General features: G+C 42.9%; 1 protein-coding gene across 6 annotated transcripts in view; it reads right to left on the minus strand.

Moving 5' to 3' along the window:
• Positions 1-22,378, minus strand: part of foxp2 (forkhead box P2) — a 102,668-nt gene that overhangs the window by 62,672 nt on the left and 17,618 nt on the right. The window contains exon 1 of one of the 6 annotated variants that reach the window (XM_018682793.2): positions 9,277-9,607. The exons of the other annotated variants lie outside the window; for them this stretch is intronic. The gene's annotated coding sequence lies outside the window, so the exon portion shown is untranslated. Of the gene's footprint in view, positions 1-9,276; positions 9,608-22,378 lie in introns of those variants that run through there. 6 annotated transcript variants of the gene reach the window in all.

Here is a 22,378-nt window from a genome sequence, read left to right on the forward strand (position 1 = left end):
CTAAATTTTTACAGCTTCCTTTCCTTTTTTTCCATGTGCAAACCTAACGCGAGATAATCCACACATATGCAACAATAGAGGGACAGATAATGATTATGACTCTGTGTGTGTGTTTTTGTGTGCATTTGTGCCCAGCCCACATGGGTATCGTGTATTCTTTGGCCAGTTTTAATAGAAGTGTGTACACGTCTTTCATTGTGTTTGTGCATGTGTGAGCCTGTGTGTGTGTGTGTTTGACGAGGGGCAGATACAGGACAGGCCTTAAAGGATGTCTACAGCCAGGATAAACAGGATCCAGGCAGGGAGAACAAACAGGGCTGAGCAGTTACACAGAGCAGGGCGACAGCTGCCCGGGACACAAGTAAATAGGGAAGAGGCCAGGACAAGGCGTGCTTGTGAACAAACAGGCCCCTGTTTAACACCACCACCGCTCACTACTGATGGAGAGAGACACTGAAAAAAAAAAAGACAGAGAGAGAGAAGAGCAGAGAGGGTGGAGGGTGACGGAGAGAGACAGAGGAAAAAGAATAAGAGAGTGAAAGAGCGAGAAAAGGAGAGTGAGTGGGAGGGAGGAAGGAAGGTGGTGGTTGTGAGGGGTGTGGTGGAGGTGGTGGGGAGGTCGGGGCGGGGGTGGGGGGTGTAGACTGGCACAATGTGACATCCAATCCAGTGATGAATCTCAGCATAAGAAACTCAAGGCTGCAGCCGAGATCAGCCGGCTAATAAGTATTCAAATTAGGCATAAATTTTACATGCCCAATGTTTAAAATATTCAGAGAAAGACTGTCTGATTGCCTTTACTACGATTTTATGAACATTCTAATGGAGCCTGGATCTCTCTCTTTTTTCTTTTCTTTTTTTTTTTTGCTTTCTTTCTTGGACCGGCAATGGATGTTCAGAAAACTTGAAGATTTACGAGACAAGGAAATACGGATTTTTAATAATATCTGAATGCAATGCAAACTACCGTGGAAGTCCAATGAAAATTGCTACTTTGATATTAACAAACCCATGAAGTTTGCTTTTTATGTGCTTACATGTGATTACTGATGTATGAAACATTAATATCATATAAAGAAAAAGGTGGAAAAAATTAAAGAAATAGCTTGAGTCCAAAAAAAATTGAATTTCATACACAAACAATAAAAGCCCAATGTCCAGCCCAGTCTCACTGCTATAATCTTCCTTCCCTCCTCCAAAATAAAATCTGTGCAATATGTCTAACTGCAACATAATGATAATGCAGATATATGCAAAGTATATTCGCAGAGATCAGATGGTGCTTTAACCTTAATGACAGCGGTGAGATAAATTAATTAGCCATCTAAAGGCGGCATTCAAATCTGCCAATTAGAATGTCAATTAGAAACACAGCCAGGCTGCAATGATGAGCGGGCGACCGAGCTGCAGATCTGACTGTGGGGGTGATGGAACTGTCACAGATAGAGGCGCACACACACACACACACATGCATACACACACTCGATACTCAAGAGAGACAGATAGTGACAATATTCAGCACCTGAGGGTGTGACTGCATGCTAGTGTGTATCTACATTTGCGTATGTGTGGCTCCTCCATGCCCTGTACCCCTCTCTCTCCCTGAGGGGTACCAGCCCTGACCCCGGCTCAGCCTGTCCTAAACCAACTGGGTCGGAAGGAGCCACGACACCCCAAGCTACGGTATCGACTGGGGGCCCTGACTCTGATCTGCGCCGGTGCGGGCAGGCTTTCATGCCGCATGAATGAGGCTGCCGGCTTTCCCGCACGTGTGTTTGACATCCTATAAATTGCCGGTGTCCTGCATTTCAACACACCCGCTATTTGATGCTATTTCCTCAAGCCATAATCTTCCAATGAGGGAGAACCTAGACTACTTATTATCATGATCGGAAACAGAGAGGAAGGCTGTCATTGCCGTGGTAATACGCTGGTAATTCTGTAGACGTATAGCTCTGGGAAGGAAGATGATAGTGATACTAACTGTTTAGGTTGCGGGGTGGAGGAAAGATAGTGAGAGACGGAGATAACTTGGCGCTCTCTAAATTTACTGTCGTCAACGATCGCTGATTTCTATTAAGGTGGAGGCTCAGCAGAGAGAAAGGTATTTCCTGATGAAGCAAAGACAGACAGACACTTTTATTTGCAAAGCTTCAGACCAACTCCAGCTTTTGTCTCAGTCCTTGTGCAACCATACCCTTGCTTGCTATTCCTCTTCAGCTTGAGCAAATATTTACACTTGAATCTTACACTACGCAAATCTGTCTCCTCCATCAGGTGCGGAATCTGAGAAAGGGTCCTGACGACGCATTTGGCCCGGAGATTGGGAGAAATTCTCCTCTTTCTTCCGAGAAGTGACACAACAAAGGTGTGAGGAGAATTGAGCCTTTCATTGCCTCACACGCACACACACACACACACTCTCTCTCTCTCTCTCTCTCATTCTCGCACACACACACACACACACACACACCAAACACACACCTATCATTAAAGGGGAAAGAAGCAGCCCTCCATCTTTGTTTGCGAGCTCTAAAAGCCCTTAATGTAGCCTCATTACCTGGCCTGTCTCCCGCTCTATCATGTGCAGTAAACACACACAATGACATTGGCCATCCATCTAGTGGGAATACACAGCTGTCTGCTGTGCTCCAACACTGGGGAATTTAACACACACACACACACACACACACACACACACACGATACGTTGTTAACACACAACGGGCTTGACACTGGTTTCGTTCAGAGTCTCTGGGCTATTCATTTTCAGTGTGAGGATGTTCTCCGCTGTGTCTCTATCTAGAACACTGATCCATTCCCTCATCTCATATGCATGAGTTGCAAAAAATATTTTCATTAGAACGACAAAAAAGAAAAGGGTGAAAAAAAAAAGAAAAAAAAGTAACCGGTAAATCTGTGATCCCAGACGTCCATTCATTATCAGCTCACATTTCAGGTGGTTGGCTGGAATTCTTTTGGTTTGCGAGATCAAAATAAAAAAAAATAAAATAATAATAATAGAAATTACATTTCACAGTCTGCTGACTCCTCACAGCTCTCTGATCAAGTCGAGATATGGTTACCATTTAAAATAATCACAGATTCTGTGCTTGAGTGAAATTAATTCATCATTGCCATAAGTTACTATGCATACAAAATAAAGAAGTAACTGGGCAAGGGCAAGGGCTCACACATTCAATACTTCAGATTGCTTAATAAATCAAAATGCCACATATGTGCTGACTGTAAAAATGGTGCTTAAAACCACTGCATTTTAAAGTAATAAATTTAATCACAGACCAAATAATGAAGAGAAAAAAAAGTTTCAAATAACTTAATCAGAAGCTTTGCATCTTATGCAAGGAATACCATAAATGTATGCCTCCAACAAATGTCTGATCACGACCAAATGTTTGTTTGTACTTGGGTGTGTACTGTAATTATTTCTGGTAGCGAGGTGTCACAGCACAGGGACACCACAAGCAGTTCATTACAGCCTCCAGCTTCAAGCAGGGAGTTTGGAGTCAGAGATGGAAAAACGACCACTTGGAAAGCTACGTTCGACAAAACCCAGTCCCCCAGATTAAGTAAGGCAAGCCGGGCTGTCGTGCCTTAGAATTAAAAGCTTCCTTTTTGGCACTAAAGGGCCACCATAAAAGAGCATTAATGACTACTTCTTATAAACCTGTGTATGGTAATGGTTTCTGCTCTCAGATATAGGAATTTCAAAAGTGCTTCACCGGAGAATAAAGATTGCTTTGGAAAGAAGGGGGCTGAAGAAATCATATTTACAAAATCAGGAGTGGGGCCAAATGAAAGGAGATGAATATGAATAATGGACTTTGCTTTTTTTCAGGAATAACATTATTCAAAGCAACAGAATCAAATGTGGTTATCTCCTGTCCAATGAGCCCTACATTGACAAAACCTCAGTCATATTTCAATTCTTCATTTGAGCTGACAATAAATTGTAGTTCTGTGATAGGAGACATTCAGTCAAGAATGTTCAGAACTTAATTCTCTTCTATTTACAATAAGGAGATGAGACAGAATAAGATAAAAGACAGACTATTTGCCACAGTGTGTAAGTGTCCCTGAATGGAGTGTGAGTGTGTGTCAAGAGTCAGTGTTTGCGGAGAAGAGAAAGGGGGGAAAAAATGACAAAGAAAAGCAGAGGAAAGAGTGTAAAGTACATGTTCAATTGTGCAGTCTGCACAATGTCTCCTCAGAATCACATGCAAGAGGCACTCGTGAATAGTGTGCATGATGCTATGTTAATACAAATTCATTTTTTATATGAATACAACCAGCTCTGAAATATGACAATGGCAAGACAGTTATTGTACACTGACTATCCAATCACTAATAAAAAAAGAAAGAAAAGGAGTGGGGTTTGTGGAAGGCCAACATTAAAATATTAAATTAAAATCAACAATGAGTCATTCAGGAAAAATGGGAGAAAATATTTTAAGAAAAAATGTAATATATTAGAGTTTATCCAAATGCCTTTCCTGAACAAAAAACACTGCAGCAGGAATAAATGCACACTTCTTAAATATATGACTGTGCACAGCACACCCCTCACAGGAGAAAAAGAGGAGGAGAGAAGCTAGTTTTCTCCTGCATTTAGGCTCGTCCCATATCATTTACATGTTACCCATCAGGCACCTCACTCTGCTGGAGCAGGAGACAGCCCCGCCGCTGCTGTGGGTGAGCAAGACAGTGACGAAAGCTGATCAGTCGGCTCTCATTTGCATATTTGCCAATTCCATTAATTAACTCGGCCCATCTAATCAGGGCTAATTGACCTATAAAGAGGGGAGGCCTCATTGTCTCATCCAATCATCTTTACCAAGTGTAGAGGAGGTGCGCCGGTGAATGCAGGGTACTTCCGACCTAACTGTATTTATAGACCTCATGCATGGAAGTGGAAGTCCACTTAGAAAAGACGTTTATTCTGTAAGCGATCAGGACTGAGCTGCTCTGACACGGAGCACGGGCTGGAAAACTAAACAAGAAGAAAATGGACAAATTCTTTACACTGGTCTGGCGTTCTTGTTGAGGGGACAGGAGAAAAATCAGAGGAGCTAATGACAGTTGCTGGCCTGACTCCCCGGTCCTCTCCACAGCCACGGCAGATCCAGCGGACAGGCGCGGGGAGCCAGGCGCAGCGGCCGGAACAGCCACAGAGACATAGCTCATTGTGACGTTTCCAGTTATTTCTGGTTGATTAGGGCCATTATGTCTCCAGCTCTGATTTATGTTGTCATTCCCCCTCAGCAGTCCTGCATCGATAGATCTTAATGAATTGGTAAATAAGGGTGAAGATTGCAGTTGACAACACCGCAACATTCCTCATTCATACCAGACAAGATTTATGTAACCAATTAGGAGCATAACAGGGGGGGACTGGTCAGGAGAAAAAATAATCTTTCCACAGGAAAATTACCAAAGTCTAACCCACGACAAAATAGATAATGGGCAGTCTTTACCACCGACTTAGTCACACTTTCTCCATGCCCGGTTGGGGACTTTAAGACTGCTCAGAAGAAAGGATCCCTCCTGCTCCTCGTAGGATTAAGAAATTGATTTAACAAAAAAATATACAGAGCCTGGCTGACAGTGTGTAGTGCCTGACTGCTTGACTGCACCTTTCCATTTCAAAAACACACACACACACACGACTATTCAACCCACATCTGAATAATGTCCAAACCAAAGATGATGATGATGATGGAATCAACAGATTAAAAATTAAGCCCTTGCCAACAAAGCACCACTTTGATATGGAAATGTTAAAATTCAAGAAGCCACCCCCCCACAGCCATCCAAAACAGAACCAATAAAAAATGAGAAGGGGCGTGCATCTGTGTGTAGAGGTGTGTGTGGTGGGGGCACACAAATCAATTGTTTGCTTAAGGTTTGATACATCGACTAAGAAAAAAAAAAAAACTATCATTTGCATTTTTTAATAGTCTTATATTATCATTATTTAATTTCCCTACACTGCAGTTCTAGGGAATCTGTTAGCAGACAAATAAAGGCCTCTTTGTCATTAAAAAAATTTCAGATAAAAGTGCTGATCATCAATAGCCAGCGACAGGCCAGGAAGACCCAAAGGGCAGGAGTGAACAGAGGTGGAAAATTAAAGCAGAGTGATACGGGAGCCGACTCCTTTCAGCCTCTCTCCCTTCAAGCACATGCAAATGAGGCCGTGCTGCTTAACTGCATCATTTATGTGGATAATAGCGGCATCATCATTACGGGAACTCAAATTAAATTACATCACAATTAGCATAACAAAGTGATTGGTTAAACTTTCAAAACAAATAACGCAGCTCTGCTAATGAACAGTGTTAATTGGCCAGTGTGCATTCTAAATAAAACATGTAGGTAAACATGTGTTCTAGTTAAACAATTTCAAAATTCATTCTCTCCCTTTTTTTAAAAACAAAAATAAGACAGATGTGGATCGAGGGGAAAAAGAAGAAAAAGAAGCTTCAAAACTGAATATTGCCAGGGGGATTTGTAAGCTGAAATATAAAATGTGTAGCATTTAATTTTATTGCGCTAAAGAACCTATTATATGCCAGACTCTGGAGAACAATGTAAATTATCTGCCTTCAAAATGGAGTTTGGCCAATTCTCCATGTGAACTAATCACATAGCTCATTATGCATTAGGGTATTAAATTATGAAGAGGAGTCCCTTTCGCATTCCTGCACAAAGCCCTATGAAATGTTAATAATATGCCCACAATAGCCCAATACCATGCCTTGCTCACCCTCATCAATATTTAAGTAAACAAATTATCCCACTCGCCTTTGATAAAGATAATTAGTGCATCACCGATTATCAGTCTTGTGACCTCTCTCCTCTTCAAACTAAACATCTGCTCCAAAGAGTTTTTAGGTTTTTTTTTCCTCTCACAACAAGAGATGGGAGGAAAAAATATAAGTCAAACTTCAAATAAAAGCTTTGCCCTCTCAAAACACATATCTGCAGCTGGTTAATATTTGATTGTTCTTAGCTTATGAAAGGTTATACAGTGGCTGTGCCCTTTTATTCTGTAGTGAATAGTAGTGAATCTCTGTGCTCTTGATTTTAATGATCAATGATTAGCTTAGCAAGCAAGTAGCAACATCTAAAAAAAAAAAAGGAAACAAAACTCTGACCAACAACTACGAGAGCAGAAATACCACAGTAAGTGAGTTCACACACACACACACGCACTCACTCATAGAGGCACACAAACACAAAGCCGCCACCGGTGCACAGACCCACACACTCACTTGGACGCATGCACGCACACACACACACATACGGGCGCGGGCTCGCGCACACACACACACACACACGCCGAGCCATTCATCAGCACTAATTAAGCAGCAGATTAACAGAGCCCGTAGACCAAGGCTGCACGGTTACACAGTGGGACGACCAGCAGGGAAGGCAGGAGACACAGCCCGGCAATAAAACACAACCATTAAACACAGCCAAGAGCCTGGAGTCGACTACGGATGACAGAGGATTGATGGATGGATGGATGGATGATGGATGGAGAGATGGGATGGATGGACAGAGTCTGCCTGACTTTTTTTTTTTTTTTTTTTTTTTACCTGAAAGTGAGGAGTGCCAGGGAGCTTGACCAGAGAACAGAGTGCTTGCCTCTGCCACTGCCGAGGGTGTCTAGCAGCAACGGCCGCAAGTCGACTGGTGTCACCGCGTGGAGAGGCAACACTATCTGTGTCATCACTTCAGTCGTGTTTATGGGGGATGGCATCATAAACAAGCCAGCTCACCCCCCCACCACCACCACCGCCACCACCACCGCCACCCACCACCCAGCCCCCGCCCCAGCTCCCCCCGCTCCCTCTCTCTCTCTCTCCTCTCCTCTCGCTCTCTCTCGCCGCCTCGCCACCACTGTGCCATTCATGCATACTTAAATCACCCTCGCCCCATTAAAAAAAAAGAAAGCCCAGACGCCTCTCCTGACAATTATTCTATCATTTCCAGTTGTCACCGGGGCAATTACCGACCGGGGCCCCCTGTGTGGGTCGGACATGCAGGCCCCGATAGGAGAGGCTTGAGTTGGGGGAAGAGAGGGGAAAAGAGTGGTAGAGGGGACAGCGGATGGAGTGTGTGTGTGTGAGTGCGTCTGTGTGTGTGTATGAATGTGAATGGAAGGGGGGGTAGTGTACGAAATGGAAATTTATGACAGAGACACGGTAGCTTCTTTCTCTCTCCACACTAGAAATAATTAGACCATCATTTCTTATGCCTGCCACTGATGAAATATATCACAATTACTGGAAAACACTACTTATCATTTCATTCCCTACTTTATTGGAAATGAGAGACATGGCAATTATTAGCTAGATCTCTATTTTACTGTCTTTTAATTTAGGGAATAAACTTTAAATCTGATTCTGTTTATTTATATCAGTTACTTTTTAAAAGTAAGTGTGAAGAAAATTTTGTTAATCTGTGTATTTGGGTGCAAATGTGTAAGAGGGACAGTGTGTAGGTACTGTGTGTGTGTGTGTGGGTGGGTCCTGTGTGTGTGAATGAGAGTGTGTGTATGTGAGAGAGTGTGAGGGGATCTTCACACGGGGAGCACCGTGACTCCTCGCAGGATGCTCGCCGCCTCTCCCCTTGCACCTCGCCTGCATGCTTACCAGGCAGCTCGCGCTGCTCTCGCTCTAATCGCACATCTGCTTCTCTGAACGCTCTCTCTCTGTTTCTCTCTCTCTCTTGTGCAAGTGCACACACACACACACACACACACTCTTACACACAACCTGCCGGGCTGGCTCTCTCTGCTTTCGCTCTGTGCAGCCGGCTTCGCTGAGACAAGAGGGAAACGGAGACAGAAGCAGGAGCTGGAGGACGCCGCTGCGAGAGGTGCATTCGCCTCAAAGGTATGTGTGTCTGGCTTTATTTTAGCACAATTCAGTGCTTTTCTTTTCAGCTCTGATTGTGTGCATGTCAAAGTGTGTGTGAGTGAGTGTGCGTGTGAGCGTGAGTGTAGATGTAAAGAGCCTGAATGGGATTAGTAAAGGGCTGAGCGGCAGTCGGTAGCCTCCACACCGTGCTCTGGCAAAGAGTGTATAGGGCTCTTAAAAACAATTAGCCATGTCACATCCATGCATTACCAAGTAACACGCTATCACAAAGCACCGCTACGGTACCACAAGTACATACCCAAACAAAGTCATAAATAGTCCATGACTGCAAAAGAGAGAAGGAGAGAGTGACAGATAAAATGACCTACCTTTTAAACAATGAGAGAGAAATCCACTCTCCCCGGTAAGAAGCATTTGAAGAAATATTCTCAGAAGGCTGGAAGCATTAGTGTGTATCAAAAATGAAGAGAGGGAGAAATGCCACTAGTAGAAAAGAGCATCAAAAGTGGAAAAAAAAGGGGAAAAGAAAAAAAAGTAGAGAAAAACTAGCTGACGCTTACTGTCAAAGACATCACCAGAGAAGTATTTACAGCGGTATTTACAGTAGTGAGAGGGGAGAGCACCTCTGCCTGGTCACGTCTGAGAGACAGTTGCCGTTTCAGCGCTGCCTAATTAAAACAAGTCAGGCAGCCCCGCTGGATTGTTTTGACGCCCGAGGACCAATAGTACACAAAAACCAGTGGCTTGATCGGTGGGGTAGGGGGGCTGGTCGTGGGGAGCAGGAGAGGAGGGGGCGGAGGGTGGTGAGAGTTGGCGAAGGAATAGTGTGTGTTGGGGGGGTGTAACTGTGTGTGCGTGTGTGTGTATAGAAGTGGAGGGGGGGTTCAGAAGAGGCATTTTGTAGAGGAATCTGAGAGGGGTGGGAGACCACAAAGGTTCAGAACTGGGGAGACCTCCACATGCTGAATGCTCCTTCACTTTATCTTAGACAAAATGCTACAATGATGCTTTTCTGCTACTGTGTTATCGCTACTGCCTACACTTTAAATACCTTTTTAAGCACAGAACAACACGCCTGACCAAACTGAAAACTAATTCTCAACACAGTGAAGAGTCTATGGGACGGAAAGATTTTAGTATATTTAAAAAAAAAAAAAAAGTGGAAACATAAGCTGACAAACATTTCACAGCTTTTTCCCTCTGCCACAGTTTTTAAAAAGCTTGGTTTGCCACTTGATAAAAGGCAAACGTGTCTGTGCAGATGTCTTACATGGAGATTCAGATATTTGAACAAGTCTCTCCTAATGAATTACTTCAGTATCTGGAACAGGAACCGCAAAAACCGCCAGTCCCAACCGCCTGCTAAAGCAGCCGACGAAAAAGCTGAGGCGAGCTGAATTAAGCTGCGCTGGGCTCAGATGTGCTGAATGTGATGTATCGACATGTTTCCCCAACTGTAAACAATGCACAACAGGCGATGAGATGAAACATTTAGGGCTAATGGTGTTTGCCAATCCTTTAGTCAGTTTTTTTTTTTAATTCCCTCCTCTTTCTCTCTCCTTTCCTTTCTCTCTCTCTCTCACTCTCTCTCTCTCCCTTGCATGCCACAGATGTTTTTCTTAGTCGCTCCAACAGACAGGAATCTACTGGCAAGAAGAAAGGCTCGGTCTTCCCCAGGAGAGAGGAGTACAAAGCCCCCAGTCTGCACACAGCAGATGCAGGAAGCCAGTCCATCTGCCACCAACTCGACGTGCCACATGGGCCTGAGAGATTTAATACAAGAGGGGACCTTTTTTTGTTTTGTTTTTTCTTTTTTGTTACATCTGCCCAAAGAGGTTTTTGCCATATATACTGAATCAAATGGAAACACACATCTGAACCTGGCAAAATTAAATTCACACCAACAAACACACACATGTGTAGGCATACAGGCATACCACAGCGTGAGGTTGTAGGGAGTGCGAGAACTTTTATGTTTTAAAGAACACAGCACCCAGAGCAACTCTGACAGATTTATTTAGGAAAAGATGTAGCCCCTAGCGCGGGGTAAAGACCACTTGAACTCGCAGCTCTGAGTGGTGCACTGGCATGATTTAACAGGCTCTGAATAGCACATTATCTCCCTGGCTCCACTGGAGCATATTTCATCCGTATGATATCATTATTAAGAGACCAACACAGAGCAAAAGATGTTGCATTTTCATTACTGTCAACCGTCTGAGCTCTGAGGCACAGAGGGTAAACACTAAACAATCATGGCAGGGGGAGAGAGAGAGACAATGGGAGTTGAAGCTAGCGGGAGAAAAGAGGGAAGAGAGGGAGATGACAAGAGTGCAAAAGCAAGCAAGAGTGAAAAAGCAGCGACAGAGGGAGAGGCAAAGGGGGCTAACATTAAACAACTGCTGTTAATTGCTCTAAGCATCCACATTATGCCAGTAATTTCTCCCATTTCTCTTTCAGCACTAAAGGCTTCAGGCTAGAAAGCTCCTTCAGCCCCTTTAATAAACTACTCAGAGTGCCTCACTGGAAAAGACAAACAAGAGGCCTCTGGCCTTAGAAACACTCGCTTCACTAGGGGGAACGCTATGCCTGTTTCTACACATCTGTGACAATTGTATGCCTTCTCCCTTCAGGTATTTATTCCCTACGTCTCTTCTTCCAGTGCTTTCTGCTGCCAAGGTCAACGGAGACAAACAGGCCCACCAGCGTCTTGATGTGGTGGCAGCAGAACAGTGAGAGGAGAAAGGGAGGGAAAGGGAGGTGGGGTGGGAGATAGGACATGTGTAGTGGGTACAGTGGGGAGGGGTGATGGTGGCAGCAGCTGGTTACCAACCCTGGCAGGAGAATCAGCAGCAGCAGCAGCAGCGGTGGGGGGGAGCAGCGATCTGAGATGCAGTGAAACACCGTGACAACGATGGTGACGGATGTTGTTTCCCTCGCTCCAATCTCCCGACACTGCTATCAGTCCCACAGTTTACATACACAAACACACCACACAACTGCTAACTATTAATTTTCAATTAAAACCACCATGAAGTGCATCGCCTCTGGGGCATTAGACAAAGTCAAGCGACCATCACAGCGGTTTCCCTCGTCATTTCTGCCACCATCACTTCAGTACTACCAGGCCACTACAAAGTGCATGCACTGCCATAAGGTTTGTCAGTCAGCATCAGCCCAGCCTTCAGCAATGTGAATCACTCCTTATTAACCCTTTAACAGCCATTAGCCAAAAACTGCATGCCCGTGATAGAAGTAAGAAATGCACATGAACATTTTTTTATGTGTTAAAAAATCATGCATGACCTTTTAAATATACACAAGTGGAATCAGCACAAAAGACAAAGGAGCACAGAGGAAAAAGACTGCGACTGCCAGGCTTGTATTTATTGGAGCCCAAGAACATCAATGATGTTCACTTTGTACTGGGAGGTTATCCATTTGACTTTACTCCTCCCTCACCCATTCTCACATTTAAGTACCAGTCAGGAAAAAAAAAAAAAACACAAAGTGATTTCACCATCTGCTAAAATATGCTCAACTGACCCTAACAACTCCCACACAGTGATAACCAGCGTTTCCAAAGAGCAAAACGTATGAAACAGAGCACACACATCAGCACCACTCATTAGTTGTCACACAAAATGTTCCACAAGCACAATTCATGAGCCACTTAGTCCCACCAACAAATAAATAAATAAATAAACATAAGAGCCAAATGAGGCATAATGAGGGGGTAGGGCTCTTTTTAGTCCTGAGCAATACTGATCACACGATATGTTGCTTATGGCCAGAGAGCAGAGACCATTACGGACCGATGATTATATAAGTGGTTAGAAGGCAGCACCATTTTAATATACTGTACTTAAGCGCCAGGGTATCCATGGCAACTTGCCTTGCACCGCACATTCAGAAAATCCCTAATGAAATGCCTATTAAGTGGCTGATAATGACAGTGTCCAAATATATTTGCATATGTATTTCAATGCCAGAAAAAAAGAACAGTGACTGAGGGTGGAAGGTAGAGGAGGGGTGGGGGTGGGGGGGGTGATTACTGCAATCACAATAATAAATGTGTTGATTTTGTTTTGTTTGTTGTTTGTAAAATTGTAGTAATCTTAGGAAATATTCTGTTTCTAAATCAGTGAATAAGACATAAATGGAAGGCTTGGTATTTTGGTCTACAAAATTACTATTATGTGTATAAGTATTGCTTTTAATAAAACTTATACAAGGGGGGAAAAAACTAGTGTGGATGGGTGTGAATTGAGGCCTCATTGCTTTCCTCTGGGAGTCTCCACATGTGACTTCCATTTGCGACTTTGGCAGAGTGCCCAACAGGACATCCCTGAGAGAGTGTTTGCTTGACTCAATATCAACAGCCCGAGTAAGCAGCCGGGAGGGGTGGGTGGGTGTGGGGGAGCCCTCCGGAGCCCTCTCCGGCCAAGCCCGGCCTCGGGTTCCTATTGAAAATAAACTAGGCTGTACATTCACTGGGCCCAGAAATATCAACACGCGCTGCGAGGAGCCACGTATAGCACTCAGCAGTGTTCCGCTGGTGCCTCTCCAAGGCTTAATGATACCTGCACCTCCCCTCCAGCTGCTTCTGCCGACACCGCCGCTACACACAGACGGCAGGCGGGCGGGAATTAAAGTATACATTACAGCAGAAAAATAAAAAGAGATCGAAATGACAGAAGTCAGACAGTTCAAGCTGACCGGGCCTCTTGAAACGAAGGAGCTTGTAGACGAGCGACAGACACTCCAGGTTAAATTGGCCCTCCTGTGCCGCCTCTCATTTTCCCACCACCACTGCTGCCTCCAATGCCCAACCCCCCTTCCTAAAAAAAAAAAAAAAAAAATAGAAAAGAAAAATAGCTTTTCTTCAAAAGCGTATTTGAATTAAACGAGCTGCTGAAATCAAAGGCTCGGCTGAGCCGGGTAAATTTAAACAAGCAAGTGCGGCTCACAGCAGTTTACCTGTTATACAGCAGATTGGAATTAGATGAAAGAGCAGAGCATGGCAGACAACTTCCCTTTTTTCACAGTAGTAGATATTATCATATAGTAAAGGCAGCTGCACTTTAAATTAGATTCCCACTTAGAGAATAGTACATGCTACTCAGTTGTTGTTTTTTTTAATGTTCCTGGCCACTGAGATGTCATTAAGATGAAGGGGCGGCTAAAAAATGTGAGAAACAATAGTCGTTCCACGCATTCAGATTTCCTGTTAGGGATGAATCCGAAACCCATTTATGACAGTGATCTGTAGTGTCTGAGGATCCCACAGCTCCAGCTCTGCCAAAGAGATTATCATTCCCAGAACCATGGCTACACAGTTGAGTGGCAGCAAGACAAGCTTCACTGACAGTCAAAAGAGCACAACACCTGTATATGCTATGCAACAACCACTATTTAAGGTCCATGGAATCCTGTCAATGCATTTGCAAGTAGCAGTGAAAAATACTTCCATCGGTGATGAGAGGAATATTAAACACTGATCATGAATTAGATAATGGGGAAAGTTTGGGAATCATCTCCAAAAGCAATTGAGACGTGGAGCATTCTGTTCTTAGTGCTGGAGAGTGGACTTCAGAGTCCTCCGATTACCTCGGCCTTCTGACTTACTGCTGACACAGTGGCTATCCATTCATGACTAAAACACCATTCAGCTAGACACCAATTACACCTAAAAAACCCTGATCAAATTAATTCAGGAAAATGGCATTCCAGCAAAGAATAATAAACTCATTATATGGAAATTTCAAACTCTTCTATTCTCCACACTGCAGCTAATTCAAACCTAATTTTTACTAGCCACTAATTTGAGGGCGAAGGGCGGGGGATAGGAATTACATCTGGAGGTAATTCATTGTGTGGAACTGAGCCCAGTGGAGGCTACAATTCCCCTCCATCCCCCGCTTTAAAAAAAAAAAAAAAAAAAAAAGAGACAGACAGACAAGACATAGAGAAGGAGCTACTTAGGTGAGTGGGACTTCCGGAGCAGTGAAACAACACTTTTCACGAAAATGTTTTCATTGTGCTGTCACCAGACACAGGCTGGAGAGGATATAGGCGCTGCAGGCGCAGGCAGAGAGAGACAGACACAGACACTGATAAATAAAAGAGAAAGGGAGAAAGATTTCTGAGGAAATGTGGGACTTCTTATAAAGGCTCGGGCTCCTCCACACAGCTGCACAGCTTCAGGATTTAACAAATAGCCAAAGATGTGGAGTTTAAGGAAGGGTGCGTGTGGGTGTGTGTGGGGGGTGGTGGTTAATTTTGACTCAACAGTTAGGTGTTGTGCCCACTCTAAAGGCTCAGAGTTTATGAGGACGTCTCCCCTCTCAAGTGACCAGCTACATCTGGGCTGCCTAAGTGGGCTGCCTAATAAATGGCACAGTTTTCCAATGATCTGCATTTTCAAAGCACTGAGTAAAGGGTATCCAGCTGTATCAGTTTCACTGTATGGATGCAAACTTAACAGTTATTTGCAAGAAAAGTATTTGTAAGGAGGAGGGGAGACCAGAAGTGGACGTATTTGAATGGTTTTTCTTGATTATGCAGATCAAATTGAGAGAAAGTTTGGCTCCCAACAATCAGGCAGAGTGAAAAATCCCTGCAGGAGGACATTAACATGTGATAGAGAAACTTGCCTCGGTCCCTTCCACACCAGAAACCCCCCCCTGCTCTCCACTTCCATCCTGTGCCACCCCTCCAACACTAAATGTGTTTTCCAAATGAAAATAAACGGAGTCCAACCAGTTTGAGGCAGTCATACTCTGGAATATGAGATCAAATAAAGGCTTCTGTGGAGGCTGAAAGGAGAAATGAAATGGCTTCTGAGGGGAGATGTACCGAGTAATAAAATTACTCCTTTATATCTTCCTAAACAGCAGATGTTCCCCTGGAGTGGGTGAGGGCTTCACTTTGGTCAAAGACAAGTATGCAAGTGGCAATTTTTCCTTCAGGGAAGATTCCCTGATACACTTCTTGAGACTTGGCGCACCGCAATTTTCTTGAAAACGAGAAACTATTTCAGCAACAAGTTAAGCGGAACTTTGGAAGTTTCACTTTGATGATGTGCTGGTACACGCTGTCACTGAAAGGTATGTTCCATTAAATTGGAACAGCAAGATGATTCATAAGCCTATTGCTTTTCAATGAGTTCAAACTGGGCTGAAATGTTCGGATGAACTGTTGTATTTTATACTAACACATACAGTTGACTTGGAACTGACCATGATGTACCACAAACACAGTGAATCATCTTTGGAATGAAAGATGTCACTACTTTGAAATTGGTTAGCTATTCCAGTAATACAAGCACCATTCCATTTGGCATTGGGGGAAATTTACAACAAAGGTATGAATCTAACTACTTAAAATCATGCAATTGATTTGTATTCTTAAAAAGCTGGTCACAATAATATTCAGATGGACTTTTTTTGCAAAGGCAGAAGGACAATATTAGAGGAAATTTGCAATTGGAGAGAATACATTATAATTCATTATACAGTAGCTATTAAACCTTCAGTAAAAATGGTTTAGTACAAGGATTGAGCCACTTATCAGACGTACTCACTACCTTTAAAAGCTGTCCATGTTCAGTGCTCTGAGTGGCAAAAAAGCAATCGCTGATGACTTTGAAAATAGGACTAGATGTACAATTTATCAAAACAGAAACGGCTGGCAGGGATTTCAGAGAATCAAGGGTTGTAACTGTTTGTTCAAAAATCGCAGGAGAAAGGAAGACTGCAATTTATGGAATTAAAAAAAGAAAAGAAAGAAATTCAGCAACACCGCTTTGAAAACTTATCAATAGAGTGGTTTGGGTTATACTGTCCAAAAACTGGCTTTAAGAAATTTAAATAAGAAAAGTGTATTGTTCGCAAAATTGATTCATCTTGTGAGATATTCACAGTATGTTGCGTGGATCACAACCTTTTATCAAGAAACTGGTGTACCTTTAGAATATCATGTTTTAATGCGTTTCTCTTAATGAGGTTAATCTAAGAAAAGTACACAACAGATGAAACAAATTACTTGAAGATGCACACAAGTATCCCCGCTTCAGTTTGTTTCACGCAGCCTTGGCATGTAATTAAGTGGTTTACACCAGGTTGATGATGTTTGTGCTGTGAGTATGATTTAGTTTCTGGCGTGAGCATAATATAGAACTTTATTCTCAGTGACAACCTGTGAGACTGTTGTTTACAAACATATACAAGTACAGAGCAGACTCATTAAAGATCTCATAACACTAGACCCCAAAAATAGTGTGTGGCGCGTGCATCAGTGGCTTAAATCGCTTGTCAAGCTATCATCATGGGTGACTCTTAAGGCACCCAATTATACTTAGAGGCAACATTTTCAACACTTTGCGAACTTGGGAAACATCATTAACTTTCTCTCTGTGTTGCCTTTTGCCTCCATCGAAGCCTGTTGCCATCTATTCAGGAAGACAAATGGCAAAGGGGATGTTTCTGACAGCTTAAAAGTACCCATCAGCTGCCTGTGAGACATCTCCCTGCACATCCAGCACTGAACCTCCCCCAAACAAACAGCAGGCTCCACTTCAAATACATAGCAGGACTATTAGGTAATCTTCTCCTTTGTTCACTCTCCCTGAGCCTTGGTGACTAACCTCAATCTCTCCCTGTTCCACCTCTATAGCCTTCAAGCTGACAACACAACACTTAATGCTGCCAGGGCTATAGGAAGAGTGCCATGATGAATGGCTAGGAATTATCTTGAAATGTACACACGCTATCTTGCGCATTCAGAGGAGCTGCATTTGTTGTGTTATGATGACAGTACCAGTATGGCTTTAACGTGAGAGGGAAAGAGAAGACGAGGGCGGCAGCACAAGGGCTCTTTGTTTTTGGGACGGGACAAATCTGAGGTTTCCTTTTGGATATTCAATATCCTGCAAGGTACCAAACAGAGCTACAGTAGTCTAGTGTCTGGGGCTTTTTCAGAGGGGAGGGTGCAGAGGCTTGCTACGTGTGTCTGTGAATTGTTGCATGCTTCTTAGTCAATTGCTGTGTGGCTTGCATGAGTCCTTTCCAACAAAGCCTGGGAAATCAATCAATCTGTGAAGAAATACCTCTTATGCCAGATGTGGCACTTGAAAAAAAAAAGGACTTAAAAAGACTTGCTTGTATTAGGGACTCTAAGGGTCCAAACAAGCATAAAACCATGTTGAAATGAAATATTTATTACAAATGAATCAAGCTGTCAAAATGCTACCTACTCCACTTTGAATTCCTGCTTGTTATTTTAGGTGGCTTCTCTAAGGCGTAGCATGTCAAATCTGTAAGTGTGTAAACGTCTTATTCTGAAATATATCTCCACTATTTACTTTACAAGTTGCCAAGCAGAATGAAAGACAAATGTTTCATTAGCAGGTGACTTTTTCTTTGTTTCTTTTACAAGTCTTCAGTAGTTCCGCTCCTTGACACATATACACGCACTCTTGCATTCACTGAATATAATTATAAATGCAAGGCTTGCTATAGGGAGCTGAACTTTTCACACCTTTCAAAGCCACAAAATTGGATGGTTTTGTGGTTGTGCAGCTGCCGCTCCACGCTAATGCAAGGCGGTGTCATATGAAAAATATTCCTCTCCCCAAACCACAGGGCTGGTCATTAATGAAACACAGGCCGCGCAGTGAGGTCATACAGAGTCTAGATTTCAGCAGCCACACTTAAAAACCGCTCAGAGAGAATAGAGAAACATGAACACAAATCAGATTCCAGCTCCAAGGACGGGGAAAATAAATAAATAGAGAAAGGCACTGGCCCCTCTCACATTTTCCCCCAGCGCTCTGCAAACAACCGTCAACTGCAGCTCAGAAACAGCTCACAATGAGAGCAGACTAAACAATCTGGTCCCAGCCAAGGAAAATGCTAAGCAACTCTGCACACAGGATGTCTCACCCTAATTGCCAACTATCAAATCTCACAATGGAATCTATCCATTTGGCAAAATCTTCACAGCAAACTTGGCAATATACTTTTGCTTTTAAAAGTGTCAACTTTTGTGATGAGAAGAAAGGAGGGAAAAAAGATGGAGAAACACACAATTGTCGAGAATTTCATTCCTATCTCGGATTTGCTGGGGTTTATTGAGCTTAACAAAAAACTTGCAATAGTGTGTGCTGAGAGGGAAAAAAATTATTAGATAAAAGGTGCTAGGGGTCTTGTAAACGAGTGATTAAAATCCTCTGCATTAAGATAAACAGACTAAATAGGTCCCCAAAGACACGCAGACTCAGGAAGGAGAGGGAGCGAGGGCAAGACCAACTCAGCAAGACAGACTGACAGACTGTGTACTGGAGGTGGGCATGGGAGCGTAACTGGAACCTTGGGACTGGTATATGAAACAGGGTTACTTGGAGGGACTGGGCTCTAAACAGGAAACTAATGGGACAGCCTCCACCATCCACCATGTGGCATTGTATTTTCCAGCCAGTCAAAGCCATGCTCGCAGAGACCCCATGACTTCAAACAGTCAAAATAGCAGCACATTCATGAAACAGAACAGAACTACTGGGAATTAAAGAAGGCAAGGAAAAAAAGAAAACACACACACACAAAAAAGGTAGCAGGCCCCGACAGCAGATGGTAAAATTAACATTTCAACAGTTCCTTCCTTTCATGTAGGTCTCGGCAGAACTTTTTCTTTTTTGAGAAAAAGGAAAAAAGTAAGAGGGGCTTGGGTTTTGGTAAGATACAGTGGTGTAGAAGGCATCTGGAAAAGGGGAAGAGGAATATTGGCTTATTGCTCCTGATGGTCCACCTCTATGAAAAATTAAATAGGTCTGTTCTGCAGGTTTCCCCTCTCTGGAGTGCCCTAAGCTGTGTTATGGAAACATCATCTCGGTAATTTATACGCCAAAGAACACCTGGTGATGAAAGAAAATAAACTATTCCTCCCTTTCTTTCTCCATTTAAAACCCACCACTTTGACCTTGTGGTCACTCTCTTTGATGTTTCTTTTTCCACCTTTTTAATGTCTATCCATTTGGCTTATTTTGCAAGAAGTTGGCATCTATTGTAGTGTTAAGTTGTTCACAAAATGCTTGTCAGATTTCATTTTGAAGTCTTGATATACACTTCAAAAGGTACTGTAGAGATGTTATCATGGAGGAACTGGAAGACTGAGGCATCTCTAATAAAGACCCAAACAATGGACAGCCTCTCTCATTTCCAACTCTGTCCAATGGAGCGTCTCAGTAGTACCCATTAATTTGGACACAGTTCTGGCTAAATTACATGTGTTCCACCTCTGTGACATTTTAAATGCAATTAAAAGCTGGTTATGGAAGTGTGCACGGACTTCCCTGTGATGAAGGGAAATCACTGACGTGATTAACATGCAAACGAGCTCATGCTGGCAGACTAGATTGGGGTTTGAAAACCTCAATTACTTTTGTGTGATTATCTATTTACCAGTACACAGATTTCCATTTCTCATCTCCAGCCGAGTTCCCCATGCACGAGCCTCAATTATACAAGGCACACCTTTATTTATGATGCGCACGATGCTGAAATACAAGCTCTGGTTATTTTTCACTGTGATGTATTGCGTCTTTACAGGCTGCTGATGAGGCAGGGCCACCAGAACAACACTTCCTAATGCTGAACCATTTGCTTTGTGAACACTTAATTTGATCTTGACCCACACCACCCTACACACCCCCAAACCATCCATCCAACCCCTATTTAAACTCAGTTTAATCCCCCCTCCCTGTTGGACAGCAGTAAGAATAATGGACTAAGGGCAGCCGTTTGTCCCTTTCAACTGAGGTTTATGCTATAATACTTTTTATTTATCTCAAAACTCTAAACTACAACAACATAAACGCCCTTTAAAATGCATGAATTACTGAGTGTGTGTGTGTGTGTGAGAGAGAGAGAGAGTGTATGTGTTCATGGGGGAGGGGTTATTATCTGGAGACTAATTGCAAGTGAAGATCCAACTATATCAAGTACTGATTCAGAGGAAGGTGTGGATTTAAATCAGCTGCAGAAACACTCCAGGCCTTGTAGTATGTATCATCTTGTTGATGCAATTATTAAAGCAACGCCTGGCAGCACACGAGGAATGCAATTTAATTCAATTCAATTTAAACGGCTCAATAGTGACAGAATTACTGGGCTTTTTTTGTTAAAATTTACATTAAAATATACATTACATTTTCCAAACAGGTAAGACTTAAGGCAAGCTCTAACTTTTTTTAAAAAAGAGGCATCAAGCAAAAATCAAAAATACTCAAAAACAAATTAGTGTACTGTACAGTAACTGTGCCTATGTATACTTGCTTTTCAACCACTTTATCTGAAGTGTAACGATTTTTAAAAAAACAGTATAGTGCATGATTTTATTGTTTGCCAGTGTTCCTGCCTGTTTCTAGGTGCCCAGGGACAGGAAGAGAAAGGAAGACGCACATATCTGTGGCACAGCCAGGCTTTTCACATTGTGCCCAGCATACATAAAACATGCCCTGTTGCTTCAGCTGGAGCAAAAAGGAAAACAGTGCCATCAAGTGAAATTTCTGAGGATTCCTCAAATACCTCTGCAGATAGATCTATCACCTTATCAAACTGAAGGCAGTAGAGGGAGTGGGTCTTCTTTGGTAAGCTTCAATTAATAGAATTTCCTTAACCCAAAACAAGAGAGATTTTTCTCCTGTCAAAGTTATCTCCTCACTGTTATCCAACATATACTTTTTAAAAGGTGTAATTCAAATGGATTCTGTACATCTGCATATTTTTTCCAAATACATAATCTTCAATCTTTGCTCTGGATGGGAATATTAGAAACAAGAGCACCACCCACTCAGGTAGTCAGATGATAAGAAATGAACATGGTGCGTCACAGACTTCATGTTCAGAATCCTGTTCGAGGTACCTCAGGAACAAAGGGAATCATTATTACTATTTGAACTCAGTTGCTAGGACTTGGCTACAACATTGGTATAAGGCTGCTAGAGTAGGTAGAAAAAAAAGCAGTGGATGCAGCACATTGAGTGAGTGAAACTGGTGGTGACGGCTAGAATCATGAGTGAGAGAGAATAAAAGAGAGACAGGGGGAACGCTTAGATAATGGTAGATAATGGACAATTAACTCAGGCTAGTAGTGCCGGCTGCAGTGAATAGCAGCTTGTGGTGCAGCAAGTCCCCGATCACCACTCAGCCATATTCACATTGGGAATACAGGCGATATCAAGCTGCAGGCTACTGGGCCTCAGAGGTGTACACGTTGCATTAGCAATCTCCACAATGCCTTCAAACAATGCTTGATACCAACAAAGTGTCCCAAAGTGCAAACGCAAGCACTCTGCCGATGGGAAGTCTGTGGTGCCATAACCTTGTCCATTGTTTCACGTCCTTTCACCATCAAAATAAACCCAGGAGCCGTAAATCCATTAAAAAAAAAAAAAGTGACATAATGCAATTC

Source organism: Lates calcarifer, linkage group LG18, assembly GCF_001640805.2.
Source record: "Lates calcarifer isolate ASB-BC8 linkage group LG18, TLL_Latcal_v3, whole genome shotgun sequence".
NCBI lineage: Eukaryota > Metazoa > Chordata > Actinopteri > Centropomidae > Lates > Lates calcarifer.